The sequence below is a fragment of the Amblyomma americanum genome, chromosome 1, assembly GCF_052857255.1.
Source record: "Amblyomma americanum isolate KBUSLIRL-KWMA chromosome 1, ASM5285725v1, whole genome shotgun sequence".
Taxonomy (NCBI): domain Eukaryota; kingdom Metazoa; phylum Arthropoda; class Arachnida; order Ixodida; family Ixodidae; genus Amblyomma; species Amblyomma americanum.
Window position 1 is genome coordinate 555,645,039 of NC_135497.1, and position 16,596 is coordinate 555,661,634.

The 16,596-nt window shown below is 50.3% G+C and overlaps 2 non-coding genes across 2 annotated transcripts; both read left to right on the top strand.

Annotated features, from left to right (window-relative positions):
• The first annotated feature begins 3,950 nt into the window (after positions 1–3,950).
• Positions 3,951–4,024, top strand: TRNAP-CGG (transfer RNA proline (anticodon CGG)). The gene has a single exon. It is a non-coding gene; the product is annotated as a tRNA-Pro (tRNA).
• An 8,258-nt stretch (positions 4,025–12,282) lies between these two features.
• TRNAL-CAA (transfer RNA leucine (anticodon CAA)) lies at positions 12,283–12,359 on the top strand. Its single transcript has one exon. It is a non-coding gene; the product is annotated as a tRNA-Leu (tRNA).
• The last annotated feature ends 4,237 nt before the right edge of the window (positions 12,360–16,596 follow it).

Below are 16,596 nucleotides of genomic sequence, written 5' to 3' on the forward strand. Positions count from 1 at the left end.
GTCGCTGAGCAAGGATGGCGCCAATTCCGTGACCACTGGCATCGGTGCGAAGTTCAGTCGGGGCAGACGGGTTGAAATGGGCCAATACAGGAGGGTTGGTGAGGACGGCGATAAGGCTGGAGAATGCAGTAGCCTGCTCTGGGCCCCAGGAAAAAGGAACGCCTTTCTGCAACAGATTGGTGAGAGGGCGAGCGACGGCTGCGAAGTTCGGGACGAACCGGCGAAAGTAGGAACAGAGACCGATGAAGCTGCGGACATCGCGGGGCGAGCGGGGACAGGGAAAAGCACTGACGGCACGAACTTTATCAGGGTCAGGTTGTATGCCACTCGCATTCACCAAATGGCCGAGGACTTTGAGTTTCAAAAGAGGGCGAGAAAACAATTACATCATCTAAGTAACAAAGGCAGGTCGTCCACTTGAAGCCCCGGAGTAACGAGTCCATCATCCGTTCAAATGTGGCAGGGGCGTTACAAATGCCGAAGGGCATGACCTTAAAATGGTAAAGGCCATCAGGGGTGACGAAAGCTGTTTTCTCGCGGTCTCTTGCGTCAACAGAGATTTGACAATACCCGCTACGAAGGTCGATGGAAGAAAAGTAGCGGGCGCCATGTAAACAGTCCAGGGCATCATCTATGTGCGGAAGGGGATAGACGTCTTTCTTCGTGACCTTGTTGAGATGACGATAGTTGACGCAAAACCGCCAAGTTTGGTCTTTCTTTTTCACGAGCACGACAGGAGATGCCCAAGGGCTGTTTGAAGGCTCGATGATATCGTTGGCCAACATCTTGTCCACCTCCCGCTGGATGATCTGGCGCTCTGGTAGCGACACACGATAAGGCTTCCGGTGTATAGGTCTGGCATCGCCGGTGTCAATGCGGTGAGTCACTACCGATGTTTGACCCAGAGGAGCAGAAGCGAAGTCAGAAATGTCGGAGTAGGACACCAAAAGGTTGTGAAGATCCTGTGCATGCTCGGGGCTCAGGTCAGAAGCAATCATCGCAGAAATGGATTGCGGAACGTTGGCCGGGATGTCGGCCGCTTGAGAGACAGTAGAAGGCGGTCCAGGTGAGAGAGCAGCGACGGTACAGCCGTTGAGAGAAGACAAAGTAGCAAGCGATATGCCTGCAGGAAGAACTTGTGGTGACAAGCTGAAGTTGAGGACAGGAAGGGAGGTGCTATTCTTGGTGACGGTCACGATGAGGTGCGGAAGAACAACATTGCGGGAGAGAACGACATCGGCGAGTGGACAGGCAAGATAATCCCCATCAGGAACAGCAGGAAATGGGGTCATATGCAGATAAACGGCAGAGTCGGGGGGCAGGCGAGCGTACTCGGTGGAGCGAAGGCGGGGCGTGGAGCTTGAGGGTGTGTCGGCTGAGCTGAGAGGCAGGTCCAATCGTAGAAGGCCACTGGAGCAGTCGATAAGGGCAGAGTGAGCGGTTAGAAAGTCTAGACCAAGGATCACATTGTGAGGGCAGTGTTCGAGGACGGTGAACAAAACTGGGATGTGACGATCGGCAAGAGTGACGCGGGCAGTGCACAGGCCAGTGACGGCAGCAGTGCTGCCATCGGCAACGCGAACGGTGGGCGAAGCGGCAGGGGTCTGAACTTTTGTGAGGCGACTGCAAAAGGATGAGCTAAGAACCGAGACTTGGGCACCAGTGTCAATGAGGGCAGAAACAGGAACACCGTCCACAAAAACGTCGAGCAGATTACAGGGCGAAGGCTGGGTCAGTAGAGGATTTTCAGGTCGGGGCACCAATGCAGCATCACCTCCGGGAGCTGCACTGACTAGTTTCCCGCGAAGCGGCCTGCAGAGGACGGTGAGTAACTGCGGTGCGGAAGAGGTGAGCGGGAACGGTGGGCTGTCTTGGAGGGAGAGCGGCTGGTTCTACGAGGAGGCGGTGTGGACTCGGCGCTGGGTGGGTCATTCCGAGGCGTGAAGCGACGGGGTCCATAGTCATAACGGCGGTCGACGTAGGGCAAAGGTCGGGGAGGTGCGGACCAACGGCTGCGGCAGTGGCGGGAGATGTGGCCTACGCGCGAGCACGTAAAGCAGATCGGCCGGTCGTCAGGGGTACGCCACTCATCCGGATTGCGATACCTTGTGTAACTTGGGACGAAGGCGGTGCGGGCCGTAGCAGTAGCGACCACGGGAGAGATGGGGCTCGCACTCCGAGGTTCGACGGGACGATGGCTGGAGGGCATGCCCAAGTTGGCGACCTCCTGGCGGACGACAGCTTGAATAAGGGATATTGTGGCCAGGGTGTTGTCCGACAAGGGCGCGTTGGGCGTAACAGGAGCCAGCGCCTCCAGTTCACGGCGCACGATGCGAGTCACGTTGTCGGGGTTGGAAGGCTGCCTTAGCGTCGGCAGATCCTCGCACGTGGAACTGGCAGCTGTGTTAGGCAGGCGGTCGAAGCGGTGTGCAATGCGCCGGTGCTTGGCCTGCTCGAAGCGTCGACACACCTGCAGAACGGAGTCATCCGTAGAGCAGTCCCTGCATAGAAGAAGGTGGAAGGCATCGTCGGCAATGCCTTTAAGAATGTGGCCTACCTAATCGTCTTCGGTCATTTTGGGATCGACCTTTCGGCACAGTGCCAAGACATCTTGAATGTATGTAATATATGATTCAGTGGCCGTTTGGGCGCGAGCTGCAAGTTCTTTTTTGGCAGCAAGCTGACGGCCAACTGGTTTCCCAAACAGGCCGCGGGGCTTTTGCATGCAGGCATCCCACGTGGCAATCTCTTCTTCGTGGGTTTCGAACCAGACGCGTGCGGTGCCGGCGAGATAAAATATTACATTGGCCAGCATCAGCGTGGCGTCCCACCTGTTGTGCTGGCTAACACGCTCATAAAGCGAGAGCCAGTCCTCGACGTCCACGCCATCTGTACCGCAGAATGTGCCCGGGTCGCGAGGGTGGGCTACGACGACAGTTGGCGTGGCAGGCGCAGACGGAGGGGCCGGGTCGGTAGTCATCTCGCCGGTTCGGCCCGTCGTCTCGTCGGCTCGTCGGGTCGTCGGCATGTCGGCTCGAACCCGCGACCTCCACCAAAAGATGTTACGGGGATGTTACGGCGGTAAGTCTATATTGGCGGCTGCTCTGAGATGGCCAGCACTCAGCTCAGAACCGAGCGCCCAGCTACCAACTGTCAACGTCGTCGTCGTTCAGCGCACCGCCACTTCTTCGTTCATGATTCGTCCACTTGTAACAATGTTTGTCAAACGAGTCCCTCATTTCATTTGCCTTGTATGCTAATAGCGTAACGGGGGTCTCGGTTCTGGCAGTCTTGACGCTATAGGTAGCATAAGGGGGCTGTCGCACAGCTTCCGCCCTCGCCATTAGATTGCGTGCTAAGTCACACTTGCGGTATTACTGGACGTGCTACGTCCACCACTATGGACGAGGGTGGCGCTGGTGAACACTCTCAAGCTTCGCTTACACGCAAAACATAAATACCCACGAAAGCATCAGATTGGGCAGCCGTTGCCATAGCTCAGTTGGTAAGAGCAGCGGACGCGATATTCGGAGGTCGAGGGTTCTGATGAAACCGGTGGCATGGTTGTTTTTTCTGCAGGTTTATATGATTTTCTTTATACCAATTGATTCGCATTAGAAATAAAAAAAGAAAACATTCCACTATGCACCTTGGTATCGGTGATTGTTGGCTTCCTTAATATGTTTGTCCAACGGGCCCCTCATTTCATTTGCCTTGTCTCCTAATAGCTTAACGGGTGTCTCGGTTCTGGCAGTCTTGATGCTATAGGTAGCATAAGAGGGCTCTCGCACAGTTTCCGCCCTCGCCCTTAGATGACGTTCTACGTCACACTTGGGGTATTACAGGACGTGCTACGTCCACCGCTATGGACGAGGGTGGCGCTGGTGAACACTCAAGGTTCGCTTACACGCAAATCGTAAATACCCAAGAAAGCAGCAGATTGGACAGCCGTCGCCGTAGCTCAGTTGGTAAGAGCACCGGACGCGGTATTCGGAGGTCGTGGGTTCGAAACCCACCGGCGGCTTGGTTTTTTTTCTGCTGGGTTATAAGTAATTTTCTTTAAGCCTAATGATTGGCATTAAAAATTAAAAAAAATAGAAAACATTCCCCTATGCACGTTGGTTTCGGTGACTTTTGGCTTAATTAATATGTTAGTCAAACGAGCCCCTCATTTCATTTGTCTTGTCTACTAATAGCTTAACCGGGGTCTCGGTTCCGGCAGTCTTGGTGCCATAGGTCGCATAAGAGGGCTCCCGCAGTTTCCGCCCTCGCCGTTAGATGACGTTCTACGTCACACTTACGGTAGCGATATTACAGGACGTGCTACGTCCACCGCTATGGACGAGGGTGGCGCTCGTGAACACTCTCAAGGTTCGCTTACACTCATAACATAATTACCCATGAAAGCAGCAGATTGCACAGCCGTTGCCGTTGCTCAGTTGGTAAGAGCACCGGACGCGACATTCGGAGGTCGTGGGTTCGGATCCCACCGGCGGCATGGTTTTTTTTCTGCTGGTTTATAAGTAATTTTCTTTAAACCAAATGTTTGGATTTAGAAATTTAAAAAATAGAAAACATTCCTCTATGCACCTTCGTTTCGGTGACTGTTGGCCAAATATGTTTGTCAAACGAGCTCCTCATTTCATTTGCCTTGTTTGCTAATAGCTTAACGGAGGTCTTGGTTCTGGCAGTCTTGATGCCATAGGTAGCATAAGAGGGCTCTCGCACAGTTTCCGCCCTCGCCGTTAGACGACGTTCTACATCAGACTTGCGGTATTATAGGACGTGCTACGTCCACCGCTATGGACGAGGGTGGCGCTGGTGAACGCTCTCAAGGTTCGCTTACACGCAAAACATAAATATTGACGAAAGCAGCAGATTGGACAGCGGTCGCCGTAGCTCAGTTGGTAAGAGCACCGGACGCGATATTCGGAGGTCGTGGGTTCGGATCCCACCGGTGGCATGGTTTTTTCTGCTCGCTCATAAGTCATCATCATCATCAGCCCTACTACACCCACTGCAGGGCAAAGGCCTCTCCCATGTCTCTCCAATTAACCCTATCCTTTGCCAGCTGCATCCACCCTTTGCCTGCAAACTTCTTAATCTCATCCGCCCATCTAACCTTCTGCCGCCCCCTGCTACGCTTACTTTCTTTTGGAACCCACTCCGTTACCCTTAAAGACCAGCGGTTATCTTGCCTTCGCATTACATGCCCTGCCCAAGCCCATTTCTTTCTCTTGATTTCGACTAGGATGTCATTAACCCGTGTTTGTTCCCTCACCCACTCTGCCCGCTTCCGATCTCTTAACGTTACACCTATCATTTTTCTTTCCATGGCTCGCTGCGTTGTCCTTAACTTAAGCTGAACTCTTTTCGTTAGCCTCCACGTTTCTGCCCCATAGGTGAGTACCGGTAAGATTATGCTGTTGTACACTTTCCTCTTGAGGCAAATTGGTAAACTGCCACTCATGATCTGCGAGAATTTGCCATATGCGCTCCACCCCATTCTTATCCTTCTAGTTATCTCCCTCTCATGATCCGGATCAGCTGTCACTACCTGCCCTAAGTAGACGTATTCCGGCACAATTTCTAGGCTCTCGCTGCCAATTGTGAACTGTTGTTCCCTTGCTAGGCTGTTGAACATTACCTTGGTTTTCTGCATGTTAATTTTTAGACCCATCGATCTGCTCTGCCTGTCTAACTCGTTGATCATGATTTGCAGTTCACCTCCTGAGTGACTCAGCAAGGCAATGTCATCAGCAAATCTCAGATTATTTAGGTATTCTCCATTTATTCTTATTCCCAACTGTTCCCAATTCAGGCCTCGAAATACCTCCTGCAAACATGCGGTGAACAGCATTGGCGAGATCGTGTCTCCTTGCCTGACGCCCTTCCTCATTGGAATTTTATTGCTGACTTTATGGAGGACTATAGTAGCTGTGCAGTTGCTATATATATCTTCCAATATTTTGACATAAGGCACTTCTACCCCCTGATTACGCAATGCCTGTATGACTGCTGAGGTTTCCACTGAGTCGAATGCTTTCTCGTAATCAATGAAAGCTATATATAGAGGTTGGTTATATTCTGCGCATTTCTCTATCACCTGATTGATGGTGTGAATATGATCTATTGTAGAATATCCTTTACGAAAGCCTGCCTGATCATTTGGTTGATTAAAGTCTAACGTTGCCCTGACTCTATTAGCGATTACCTTAGTAAATACTTTGTAGGCAACGGATAGTAAGCTGATCGGCCTGTAATTTTTCAAGTCCTTGGCGTCTCCCTTCTTATGAATTAAGATAATGTTTGCATTCTTCCAAGCTTCTGGTACAGTCGAGGTCATAAGGCATTGCGTATACAGGGTGGCTAGTTTTTCTAGCACGATGTCCCCTCCATCCTTCAACAGATCTGCTGTTACCTGATCCTCCCCAGCTGCTTTTCCCCTTTTCATTGCTTCTAAGGCTTTCTTTACTTCATCTTTCGTTACTGGCGGGATGACGCATTGCTGTGCACTGCTGTCTTTCTCATTAGCGTTCTGATTACATTGGCTACTGTACAGGTCTGTGTAGAACTCTTCGGCTACGTTAACTATCTTATCCATATTGCTAATGACATTGCCCTGCTTGTCTCTTAATGCATACATCTGGTTTTTACCTATGCCTAGTTTCCTCTTCACTGTTTTTAGGCTACCTCCGTTCTTTAGAGCATGCTCGATTCTCTCCATATTAAACTTCCTTATGTCGGCTACCTTGCGCTTATTTATTAACTTTGATAGCTCCGTTAGTTCTATTTTATCGGTAGTGTTAGATGCCTTCATGTTTTGGCGCTTCTTAATCAGATCTTTCGTCACCTGAGATAGCTTCCCGGTATCTTTTCGAACGGTCCTACCGCCTACTTCTACTGCGCACTCCGTAATTATTGATGTCAGGTTATCGTGCATTGAATGAACATCAAGATCATCTTCCTCAGTTAAAGCCGAGTATCTGTTTTGCAGCGCTATCCTAAACTCCTGTGCTTTCCCTCTTACGGCTAACTCGTTAATGGTCTTCTTCTTCGCTAGCTTCTTCCGTTCCCTCTTCAAGTCTAGGCTAATTCTAGACCTTACCATTTTATGGTCGCTGCAACGCACCCTTCCGAGGACGGCCACATCCTGAATGATGCCAGGTTTAGCGCATAGTATGAAGTCTATTTCATTTTTAATCTCACCATTGGGGCTCTTCCAGGTCCACTTCCTGTTTTCTCGTTTGCGGAAGAAGGTATTCATGATCCGTAAATTATTTCTATCCGCGAATTCGACTAATAACTCTCTCCTGCTATTTCTAGAGCCTATCCCATAGTCACCTACCGCGTGGTCGTCAGCCTGCTTCTTGCCCACCTTCGCATTGAAGTCGCCCATCAGTACAGTGTACTGCGATTTTACTGTATTCATTGCTGATTCTACGTCCTCATAGAAGCTTTCAACGGTCTGGTCATCATGGCTGGATGTGGGTGCGTAGGCCTGCACCACTTTCAGCTTGTACCTCCTATTCAGCCTAATTGCTATAGCTGCTACCCTCTCGTTAATACTGTAGAACTCTACGTTGCCAGCTATATCCTTATTAATGAGGAAACCCACACCTAGTTCTCGTCTACCCTCTAACCCGCGATAGCACAGTATGTGTCCGTCCTTTAGTGCTGTATACGCCTCACCTGTCCTCCTAACTTCGCTAAGCCCTATCACATCCCATTTAATTCCCGCTAGTTCCTCGAACAGCACTGCTAGGCTAGCCTCACTAGCTAAAGTTCTAGCGTTAAACGTTGCCAGGTTCAGATTCCAATGGCGGCCTGTCCGGAGCCAGAGATTCTTAGCACCCTCCGCTGCGTCACAGGTCTGACCGCCGCCGTGGTCAGTTGCTCTGCAGCCGCTGGGGACTGAGGGCCGAGGGTTAATTGGTTTGATCATAGAAGGTTGTGGCCAAGTACTACACCAGGGTGGCCAAATCCTGCTCTGGTGAGAGAGTGCGTTGTCGGTTCTGGTCACCGAGATAAGGCCGCACTCCAGGCCTGGTTATGCAATTCCATCGACACGCGGATATTTTTTTTTTTAAACCCGGTGGAGAATTGCGCGGCACCAGGATTTGAACCCCGGTCCTCTTGCACGCGAGGCGGATGTTCTACCTCTACGCCATCGCTGCCTTTGGCATTAGAAATTAAAAAAAAATAGAAAACATTCCCCTATGCACGTTGGTTTCGGTGACTGTTGGCTTCCTTAATATGTTACTCAAACGAGCCCCTCATTTCATTTGTCTTGTCTACTAATAACTTTACCGGGGTCTCGGTTCCGGCAGTCTTGATGCCATAGGTCGCATAAGAGGGCTCTCGCAGTTTCCGCCCTCGCCTTTAGATGACGTTCTAAGTCACACTTGCGGTATTACAGGACGTGCTACGTCCACCGCTATGGACGAGGGTGGCGCTCGTGAACACTCTCAAGGTTCGCGTACACGCAAAACATAATTACCCATGAAAGCAGCAGATTGGACAGCCGTTGCGGTTGCTCACTTGGTGAGAGCACTGGACGCGATATTCTGAGGTCGTGGGTTCGGATCCCACCAGCGGCATAGTTTTTTTCCTGCTGGTTTATAAGTAATTTTCTTTAAGCCAAATGATTGGCATTAGAAATATTAAAAAATAGAAAACATTCCTCTATGCACGTTGGTTTCGGTGACTGTTGGCTTCCTTAATATGTTAGTCAAACGAGCCCCTCATTTCATTTGCCTTGTCTGCTAATAGCGTAACGGGGGTCTCGGTTCTGGCAGTCTTGACGCTATAGGTATAATAAGAGGGCTCTCGCACAGCTTCCGCCCTCGCCATTAGATGACGTTCTAAGTCACACTTGCGGTATTACAGGACGTGCTACGTCCACCGCTATGGACGAGGGTGGCGCTGGTGAACACTCTCAAGGTTCGCTTACACGCAAAACATAAATACCCGCGAAAGCAGCAGATTGGACAGTCGTTGCCATAGCTCAGTTGGTAAGAGCAGCGGACGCGATATTCGGAGGTCGAGGGTTCGGATCCCACCGGCGGCATGGTTGTTTTTTCTGCTCGCTCATAAGAAATTTTCTTTAAACCAATCCATTAGCATTAGAAATTCAAAAAATAGAAAACATTCCCCTATGCACCTTGGTTTCCGTGACTGTTGGCTTCCTTAATATGTTTGTCAAACGAGCCCCTCATTTGATCTGCCTTAATTGTCTGCTAATAGCGTAACTGGGGTCTGGGCTTTGGCATTCGTGATGCTATAGGTAGCATAAGAGGGCTCTCGCACAGTTTCCGCCCTCGCCCTTAGATGACGGTCTACGTCACACTTGAGGTATTACAGGACGTGCTACGTCCACCGCTATGGACGAGGGCGGCGCTGGTGGACACTCTCAAGGTTCGCTTACACGCAAAACATAATTACCCATGAAAGCAGCAGATTGGACAGCCGTTGCCGTTGCTCAGTTGGTAAGAGCACCGGACGCGATATTCGGAGGTCGTGGGTTCGGATCCCACCGGCGGCAATGTTTTTTTTTCTGCTGGTTTATAAGTAATTTTCTTTAAACCAAATGATTGGAATTAGAAATTTAAAAAAATAGGAAACATTCCTCTATGCACGTTGGTTTCGGTGACTGTTGGCTCCCTTAATATGTTTGTCAAACGATCCCCTCATTTCATTCGCCTTGTCTGCTAATAGCGCAACTGGGGTCTGGGCTTTGGCATTCTTGATGCCATAGGTAGCATAAGAGGGCTCTCGCACAGTTTCCGCCCTCGCCCTTAGATGACGTTCTACGTCACACTTAGGGTATTACCAGACGGGCTGCTACGTCCACCGCTATGGACGAGGGTGGCGCTGGTGAACACTCTCAAGGTTCGCTGACACGCAAAACATAAATACCCAAGAAAGCAGCAGATTGTACAGCCATCGCCGTAGCTCAGTTGGTAAGAGCACCGGACGCGATATTCGGAGGTCGAGGGTTCGGACGCCATCGGTGGCATGGTTGTTTTTTCTGCTGGTTTGTATGAATTTTTTTAAACCAATTGATTGGAATTAGAAATTAAAAAAAATAGAAATCATTCCTCTATGCACCTTCGTTTCGGTGACTGTTGGCTTAATATGTTTGTCAAACGAGCTCCTCATTTCATTTGCCTTGTCTGCTAATAGATAAACGGAGGTCTCGGTACTGGCAGTCTTGATGCCATAGGTAGCATAAGAGGGCTCTCGCACAGTTTCCGCCCTCGCCGTTAGATGACGTTCTACGTCACACTGGCGGTATTACAGGACGTGCTACGTCCACCGCTATGGACGAGGGTGGCGGTGGTGAACACTCTCAAGGTTCGCTTACACGCAAAACATAAATACCCACGAAAGCAGCAGATTGGACCACCGTTGCCATAGCTCAGTTGGTAAGAGCAGCGAGACGCGATATTCGGAGGTCAAGGGTTCGGACGCCACCCGCGGCATGATTGTTTCTTCTGCTGGTTTATAAGAATTTTCAATAAACCAATACATTGGCATTAGAAATTCAAAAAAAAGAAAACATTCCCCTATGTACCTTGGTTTCGATGACTGTTGGCTTTCTTATTATGTTTGTAAAACGAGCCCCTCTTTCATTTGCCTTGTATGCTAATAGCTTAACGGAGGTCTCGGTTCTGGCAGTCTTGATGCCATAAGTAGCATAAGAGGGCTCTCGCACAGTTTCCGCCCTCGCCGTTAGATGACGTCCTATGTCACACCTGCGGTATTACAGGACGTGCTACGTCCACCGCTATGGACGAGGGTGGCGCTGGTGAACACACTCAAGGTTCGCTTAGACGCAAAACATACATACCCACGAAAGCAGCAGATTGGACAGCCGTTGCCATAGCTCAGTTGGTAAGAGCACCGGACGCGATATTCGGAGGTCGTGGGTTCGGACGCCACCCGCGGCATGATTGCTTCTTCTGCTGGTTTATAAGAATTTTCAATAAACCATTATATTGGCATTAGAAATTCATAAAAAAAGAAAACATTCCCCTATGCACCTTGGTTTCGATGACTGTTGGCTTTCTTAATATGTTTGTCAAACGAGCCAATATTTCATTTGCCTTGTATGCTAATAGCGTAACGGGGGTCTCGGATCTGGCAGTCTTGATGCCAAAGGTAGCATAAGAGGGCTCTCGCACAGTTTCCGCCCTCGCCATTACATGACGTCGTTCTACGTCGCACCTGCGGTATTACAGGACGTCCTACGTCCACCGCTATGAACGAGGGTGGCGCTGGTGAACACTCTCAAGGTTCGCTTACACGCAAAACATAAATACCCACGAAAGCATCAGATTGGACAGCCGTTGCCATAGCTCAGTTGGTAAGAGCACCGGACGCGACATTCGGAGGTCGAGGGTTCTGTTGCCACCGGCGGCATGGTTGTTTCTTCTGCTGGTTTATAAGAATTTTTAATAAACCAATATATTGGCATTAGAAATTCATAAAAAAAAAACATTCCCCTATGCACCTTGGTTTCGATGACTGTTTGCTTTCTTAATATGTTTGTCAAACGAGCCCCTCATTTCATTTGCCTTGTATGCTAATAGCGTAACGGGGGTCTCGGATGTGGCAGTCTTGATGCCAAAGGTAGCATAAGAGGGCTCTCGCACAGTTTCCGCCCTCGCCCTTAGATGATGTTATACGTCACACTTGCGGTATTACAGGACGTGCTACGTCCACCGCTATGGTCGAGGGTGGCGCTGGTAACCACTCTCAAGGTTCGCTTACACGCAAAACATAAATACCCACGAAAGCAGCAGATTGGACATCCGTCGCCGTAGCTCAGTTGGTAAGAGCACCGGACGCGATATTCGAAGGTCGAGGGTTCGGACGCCATCGGCGGCATGGTTGTTTTTTCTGCTGGTTTATATGAATTTTCTTTAAACCAATTTACTGGAATTAGAAATTTAAAAAAAATAGAAAACATTCCTCTATGCACCTTCGTTTCGGTGACTGTTGGCTTAATATGTTTGTCAAACGAGCTCCTCATTTCATTTGCCTTATCTGCTAATAGCTTAACGGAGGTCTCGGTTCTGGCAGTCTTGATGCCATAGGTAGCATAAGAGGGCTCTCGCACAGTTTCCGCCCTCGCCGTTAGATGACGTTCTACGTCACACTTGCGGTATTACAGGACGTGCTACGTCCACCGCTATGGACGAGGGTGGCGCTGGTGAACGCTCTCAAGGTTCGCATACACGCAAAACATAAATACCCACGAAAGCAGCAGATTGGACAGCCGTAGCCGTAGCTCAGTTGGTAAGAGCACCGGACGCAATATTCGGAGGTCGTGGGTTCGGATCCCACCGGCGGCATGGTTTTTCTGCTGGTTTATAAGTAATTTTCTTTAAACCAAATGATTGGCATTAGAAATTTAAAAAATAGAAAACATTCCCCTATGCACGTTGGTTTCTGTGACTGTTGGCTTCCTTAATATGTTAGTCAAACGAGCCCCTCATTTCATTTGCCTTGTCTGCTAATAGCGTAACTGGGGTCTGGGCTTTGGCATTCTTGATGCTATAGGTAGCATAAGAGGGCTCTCGCACAGTTTCCGCCCTCGCCCTTAGATGACGTTCTACGTCACACTTGGGGTATTACAGGACGTGCTACGTCCACCGCTATGGACGAGGGTGGCGCTGGTGAACACTCTCAAGGTTCGCTGACACGCAAAACATAAATACCCAAGAAAGCAGCAGATTGTACAGCCGTCCCGTAGCTCAGTTGGTAAGAGCACCGGACGCGATATTCGGAGGTCGAGGGTTCGGACGCCATCGGCGGCATGGTTGTTTTTTCTGCTGGTTTGTATGAATTTTCTTTAAACCAATTGATTGGAATTAGAAATTTAAAAAAATAGAAAAAATTCCTCTATGCACCTTCGTTTCGGTGACTGTTGGCTTAATATTGCCGCGTATATTTGCAGTGTTTGTTCGTTTTTCAAATCTGCCGCGACACCACTTTATCGCTTTGTTTGCGACGCAAGACGCGACTAGATTTATCTCGATTGATCGCAGCCAGGCAAAGCTGATTTTACGTTGTTCCGGAATGTTCTAGTAACTTTGCGCCCTTTATCTCGAATGTTCGCTATCAGCTTTAAATTGAGCACGGCCGACAGCGGCGGGCATTCTGTTCGACGACCGCCGAGTGAGTCAGTCCATTTTGGGTGCAAGTCAGCCCAATAAACAGTTTTCTTTTAGAAGACCCTTTCGTCCGTCTTCATCGCTGCTTCGACTGCCATCACCACAACGTGACATCTGGTGGAGGTGCTGGGTAGCCTTCTATGTTCCGGACGCCCCCTTCAAGTCGTGAAGCCAGCCCTCAGCGATTCGCACCCGAGGACAAGCCCACAGCTCAGCGAGCCAGCAGACGTCTCCAGGGAGATGAGCCTGAGTTCGGAAAACTGCCAGACCGCACCAGACAGCGAAAAGACGCTGCTACGAGCACCGCAACCTCGCCGAAGTTGTCGACACCGATCATACTACAGCAGCCGCGGGTGCCGCCAACTTTCAATAGATCCCTAGGCGAAGTCCCTGAAGAATGGTTGGACCAATTTGAGCGCGTGGCATCATTCAACAAGTGGGATGATGCGGCCAAAATTGGACACGTGTTCTTCTCATTGGATGGCTCCGCACGCACGTGGTACAAAAACTACGAGTCGTCCCTTACGACATGAGAGCTATTCAAGAGAGAACTATTGAAGTTATTCGCCAGTGTCGTGAGGAAAGAAAGAGCCGAACGACTCCTCGAGTCCAGGATCCAGCTTCCGAATGAGCCCGTCCGCGGTTACGTCGAGGAGATGAAGCGCCTATTTCGCCGCGCCGACTCCGGGATGACCGAGGAAAAGAAAGTTAAGTTTTTAATGCGCGGCGTAAAAGAACAACTCTTTGACGGCCTCGTCCGTCAGCCGCCAACAACAGTCGAGGAATTCATGCAAGAAGCCTGCACGATTGAGAAGACCCTCGACGTCCGAGCTCGGCAGTACAACCGCCCTTCATCTGCCTGTGCAATCCGTTCGGACACGCCGGCCACCACCAGCGACAGCTTGCGGGAAGTTATCCGCGAAATCGTCCGAGAGGAGCTACGCCGATTACTGCCATCCTCCCCACAGCCACAAGCAGCGACTCTGATGGCCGCGGTACGGGAACAAGTGCAACAGGTACTTGGCACCCCGATGGCCACAGAACCCCAGGCCATGACCTACGCCGCTGCAGTAAGGACTGCTCAGCCCCAACGACAACCCCCCAATCCTCCCCGAGATGAGCCACTTGTTCCACAACGCCGCCTCCCAGCCCCCACCCGCCCAGCATATGACCGACGCTCAAGCCCCAGGAAATGCAACGCCTGGAGGACTTCCGACAACCGGCCGTTGTGCTTCCATTGCGGTGAGGCCGGCCATATTCTTCGTCACTGCCCGTGTCGACGAATCGGTCTTCGAGGATTTGCTATTAACGCCCCACGGCCACGCTTCGGACAACGTCCGCAGGAAATCGACGAGTACCTGCGTCGAGAAGAGTACACGCCGAACCGCATTTCGCGCTCACCATCGCCGTCAACCTTCCGCTTTGCGTCGCCACGCCGCAGCTACGCAGCCGCGGTACGAGGAAGGTCTCCCAGCCCCCGTAGGGGAAACTAAAGGCAGCAGCCTCTGGAGGTAAGGTTGCTTAAGAGCGAAACGCCGAAGATCCTCCACCGACCACGCTAGACGTCATGCTGCCCAACGTTACAGAAGAAGAGAACGTCGACGTTGCCGCCTACCTTCAACGCGCAGAAGAAGCTCGAAGGCTTGCCCGATTACGGATCAAAGATCAGCAGCGGTCCGACGCCAGACGCTATAACCTACGAAGACGCAACGCGGAATACAAGCCAGGAGACCAAGTCTGGGTGTGGACGCCCATTCGCCGCCGTGGATTGAGTGAAAAGCTTTTGCGCCGCTATTTCGGCCCGTACAAGGTTCTTTGTCGGCTTGGTGAACTGGATTATGAAGTCATCCCTGACGCAATGACTGCATCCCAGCGACGCCGCGTACGACCAGAAGTTGTCCATGTAGTCCGTCTGAAGCCGTATTATGCGCGCTAAAGGCCGCTGCGTTTCCATGCTCTATTTTCGCAAGATCCGTTTTTTCCCTTACTAGTCGCATTATTTGTTTTAATGCATCGGGTCGATGCTTCTTTGAGAGGGGAGTAATGCCGCGTATATTTGCAGTGTTTGTTCGTTTTTAAAATCTGCCGCGACACCACTTTATCGCTTTGTTTGCGACGCAAGACGCGACTAGATTTATCTCGATTGATCGCAGCCAGGCAAAGCTGATTCTACGTTGTTCCGGAATGTTCTAGTAACTTTGCGCCCTTTATCTCGAATGTTCGCTATCAGCTTTAAATTGAGCACGGCCGACAGCGGCGGGCATTCTGTTCGACGACCGCCGAGTGAGTCAGTCCATTTTGGGTGCAAGTCCGCCCAATAAACAGTTTTCTTTTAGAAGACCCTTTCGTCCGTCTTCATCGCTGCTTCGACTGCCGTCACCACAACGTGACAATATGTTTGTCAAACGACCTCCTTATTTCATTTGCCTTGTCTGCTAATAGCTAAACGGAGGTCTCGGTTCTGGCAGTCTCGCACAGTTTCCGCCCTCGCCATTACATGACGTCGTTCTACGTCGCACCTGCGGTATTACAGGACGTCCTACGTCCACCGCTATGGACGAGGGTAGCGCTGGTGAACACTCTCAAGGTTCGCTTACACGCAAAACATAAATACCCACGAAAGCATCAGATTGGACAGCCGTTGCCATAGCTCAGTTGGTAAGAGCACCGGACGCGACATTCGGAGGTCGAGGGTTCTGATGCCACCGGCGGCATGGTTGTTTATTCTGCTGGTTTATAAGAATTTTTAATAAACCAATATATTGGCATTAGAAATTCATAAAAAAAAAACATTCCCCTATGCACCTTGGTTTCGATGACTGTTTGCTTTCTTAATATGTTTGTCAAACGAGCCCCTCATTTCATTTGCCTTGTATGCTAATAGCGTAACGGGGGTCTCGGATGTGGCAGTCTTGATGCCAAAGGTAGCATAAGAGGGCTCTCGCACAGTTTCCGCCCTCGCCCTTAGATGATGTTATACGTCACACTTGCGGTATTACAGGACGTGCTACGTCCACCGCTATGGTCGAGGGTGGCGCTGGTAACCACTCTCAAGGTTCGCTTACACGCAAAACATAAATACCCACGAAAGCAGCAGATTGGACATCCGTCGCCGTAGCTCAGTTGGTAAGAGCACCGGACGCGATATTCGAAGGTCGAGGGTTCGGACGCCATCGGCGGCATGGTTGTTTTTTCTGCTGGTTTATATGAATTTTCTTTAAACCAATTGACTGGAATTAGAAATTTAAAAAAAATAGAAAACATTCCTCTATGCACCTTCGTTTCGGTGACTGTTGGCTTAATATGTTTGTCAAACGAGCTCCTCATTTCATTTGCCTTGTCTGCTAATAGCTTAACGGAGGTCTCGGTTCTGGCAGTCTTGATGCCATAGGTAGCATAAGAGGGCTCTCGCACA